Genomic DNA, 4,010 nt, shown 5'->3' with positions numbered 1-4,010 from the left:
CGATTCCAGTCAAGGGTATGTACCTGGGTTGCAGTTTGGTCCCTGGCCCTGGTTGGGGTCATGTGTGAGGCAACTAGTCGATGTGTCTCTCTCACATCAATGTTTCTCTGTTTCTCTCTCTCTCTCTCTCTCTCTCCCTCTCTCCCTCTCTCTCTCTCTCTCTCTCTCTCTCTCTCTCTCTCTCTGTCCCCTCCTTGTCTCCCTCCCACTCTATCTGAAGATAAATAGAAAAAAATATTCTCTGGTGAGGATCAACAACAACAAAAAAAGTAGTCTCTAGAGCCAGATGACTGAGTTCAAATCCTGCTCTGCCACTTATTAATCATATGATTTTGGACAACTTAATCTCAGTTTCCTCATCTATAAAGTGGAGATAATGATAGTAACTACTATACAGGTTGTTATACAGACCTAATAATTGATACTTATAAAGTGCTTAGGAAAGTACCTGACACATAAGTACTTATTAAATGCTTTGATTTGCCTGTTAGTTACTAACAAGTGAAACTGAAATCAAAATTAAAATCTAGATTTCTTGCTTTTTTCCCCTCTTTTGCAAGGCCTTCGACTCTGGCTCACATCATTCCTGATACACTACGATGGAGCGTAAACTCTTCAGTTGCCCACCTGTTCTTTTGGGGCAGGTGTTGCATCAGCCCCACTCAGAAAAAACATCTTTTCTAACAGACGTCTCTTTCTAATTTGCAGTGTAAGCTAGTGGGCAGCCCTGGGGAAGGTGGAAAACACATGAACATCAAACAATGTCTTAAGGAGGGAGAAGGGCACTGATATATAATATTCAATTTTCAGTTGTCACCCAAACTCTAAAGTGGTGTGAGTCTATATTTCATGTCTTCAGTAAAGTCTGCTGCAGTCCTGGCCAGTTTGTCTCAGCAGTTAGAGCGTCAGCCCGTGGACCAGAGAAACCTGAGTTTGGTTCCCACTAAGGGCATGTACCTCGGTTGCAGTTTGTCCCTGGCCCCAGTTGGGGTTGTGTGGGTGGCAACCAGTTGCTGTGTCTCTCTCACATCGATGTTTCTCTCTCTCTCTCTTCCTCCCTCTGTCCCTCCTGCTGTAACTGAAGATAAATGCAAAAATGTCCTCAGGTGAGGATAAAAAAATAAAAATAAAAATAAAGTCTGCTGCACACAAAGTTTGAGGTTAGTAGTATAGCATTTTTTAGTGAAATGAAGAAATGAGGGGGTCCAGCAAGGAACAAAAAGGAATGTGAAAACATTGCCTGGCCAGTGTGGCTCAGTGGTTGAGCATAGACCCATACACCAAGAGGTCACGGGTTTGATTCCCAGTCAGGGCACGTGCCCAGGTTGTGGGCCAAATCCCCAGTGGGGGGCATGCATGAGGTGGCCAGTCGATGTTCTCTCTCATTGATGTTTCTATCTCTGTCTCCCTCTCCCTTCCTCTCTCTGTAAAATCAATAAAGAAAAAAAAAATGATGATGAAAACAAAGGGAAGACTGAAAATTTTGCAGTCTCAAGAACAAAGAGTCCCTTAAAAAATATTAGGAGCTTATTTGAGGGTGGGTACCCGAGTATGTGGAATAGAGGCTAGAATCCTTTTATTTGAATAATTAGGGAAGTATGACTCTTTAAGACTGGAAATATCAGCAATCTCCCGAGGCAGATATCTAGGTTATAGCCTCATACACCTTGAGGAAAGGGAGCAGAGAATCAATTTGCAACTTTGTAATTTCCTTTTATTTCTTAGTATATCATGAACATTCTTTCATATCATTCTTCTTTTACATCAGTGATTCTCAAGGATGGGAGAGGTCATATCAAAATCAAACCACCCAGGTGCTCTTCAAGCCATACAGATGTATCAATCAGGAATCAGGTGAGAGAACAAAATCACTTCCAGGGTTTAAAAACAGAATGGATTCAACACAAAGAGTAGGCAATGATCAAACTCCTGGAAGGGCAGGAGGAGAAGACTCAAGATTTGCTATCACAAGTGACTCCCAGAACACTCCCAGAGAGCCATTCTCTTTGTTACCTTCAAGAAGGTTGAGTTCCTCGACACGCTGCTCTAGCTACACTCCAGGTACCAGAAAGCTGGGACCAGGAGGCTGCTGCCACCAGCTGAACCTGGACACTAGAATGTGGAATTCTGACACTGCTGCCTCCAGAATGTCCTCTCAACGTCCTAGAACCTGGAGATGGGACATTGGCAGTCTCATCCCAAGAATATGGCATGACCTCTACCTCACTTCCACTTTTCAAATCTCGCAGAAGTGCATCTAAGTGGCAGACCCTAATTTGCATGCAGAATCCTAGCTGCATACAGTCTGGGAAGTGTAGCTTTATATTTTCAGCCTCTGTAGCAGATCACTGAAATCAATGCTGAGGATCCATTAGGAAATCATTGTTTCTGTTATGTGCAGAACTATTTTTTTCCTCCCTGCTATCCATGTCCTTTTTTTCTAATAATAGTTCCCTGATTTTTCTTTGGAGAACCACCCTTCCCACTTGCAATACATGTTATTGGATGAGGCTAACCCCATACCCCAGTCCCAGGGGAGGCACATGTCCCAGCCTTGGGCAACTAGTATACCCCATCTCCTATTCTGGCTCAGTGTGTCTTCCCTCAAAGAATATGTGAGGGGTGGGAATCATCTCCCTGGAGACATCAAGAAGAGAAGGGACAGCCTTAGACTGTTGAGACATTTACCAACCAAGAAGCTAAGGGCAGGATACTATGATTCACTGTCACTTTCTGCTCTAAGATTTGGCAATTGCCTGGCCTGTGTGATGCAGATAAGCCAACACTCATAGGTGTCTTTCAGAATTTTAAGCTATCTACAAAAAAGATAATCCTGATTTGAAATAGTCTGCCTTTTAATTAAATGAAGCACTAGATCACAGTCTCAATATTTTATTTGGAAAATATGGTCTCCATAACACCTTCAGACTCAGCCTAAACTTTCCCCCAGCATTTGTGCAGGCACACGTGTGTGTGTGCGCACACACACACACACACACATCCTACCTCTACCTCTCATTTTTTTCTTAATCTATTCTTTTTAGATTGGGAGCTCTGTTTCTCAGTACCAACATCCACATGCTGCTGGGTCTCTCCAGGAATGGAATACAAGAACACTCAACTAAAAAGAGGTGGAAAGAGAGGTAGAGATAGTTGTCTGCTTAAGAAGTTCCTGGTGACTGTGTGCCTAGGGACCCAAACCTTTTTTCCATGGTGTTCAGTCTTAGGCTGAGGACCTAGGCCACCTATAATGAAAGTAGCTGTGAATGAGACCAGAGGTCTGCCTCTGAACCTGGGTAATCTCTCTGGGCCTCAGTTTCTCATTTGTAAAATAAATGGGTCGGACCCATTTATTTTCTAGTTTTGATGGTTTATAGTCATACACTGGGTCGGTGTTGATTTGAGGGTAAGATGACACAAGACATGAGACAGTTTGCTTTAGAATTACTCCATTTGTGAAGAAGATAAACAGTATTATATTAAAGAGCTCTGAGCTAGAAGTCAGGAAACCTGGGCTCTGGTACTTGTGACATCCTAAACTCTGCATCAGTGGGCAAGTCACTTGGCTTCTCTGTGCTATAAAGGGAGAGGCTTGGAGCAGATGATGTCTAATGGCCTTTCCAATTCTGAGGTCCTATATGAGCCTATGATCCATAATGTTTTGCTGGGGAAATAAATCAGAGGAGAAAGTGAATGCCCTCAGTGGATGAAGGAGCTGCATCTGAGAGGTTTGTCTGCCTCCTTCATTCACTGGAGACTTCCTGCCCTTTGTGTCTCCCTCACTTCTAATATCCAGGTTTAAGGGCAGGAGCTGGCACATCTGGGGCCCAAACTGGCTAAACAAGCAGGACCTTGAGTTCTGCTGAGTCCTCCCATGGCTGGAGTCCAAGGGTTGAAGATCAGACTTTCCAAGCAGCTTATCAGGGTATATTTCTGGCCCAGCCCAGGTGACTACTTGGCAGTGGACTTTGTTTGATCTATTAAGTGCCCCAGAAGTGCCACTTTGGCTG

The sequence above is a fragment of the Molossus molossus genome, unplaced genomic scaffold (genome assembly GCF_014108415.1).
Source record: "Molossus molossus isolate mMolMol1 unplaced genomic scaffold, mMolMol1.p scaffold_m16_p_19, whole genome shotgun sequence".
NCBI classification, from domain to species: domain Eukaryota; kingdom Metazoa; phylum Chordata; class Mammalia; order Chiroptera; family Molossidae; genus Molossus; species Molossus molossus.
The sequence above is the reverse complement of the archived record's forward strand: the minus strand, read 5'-3'. Positions refer to the sequence as shown.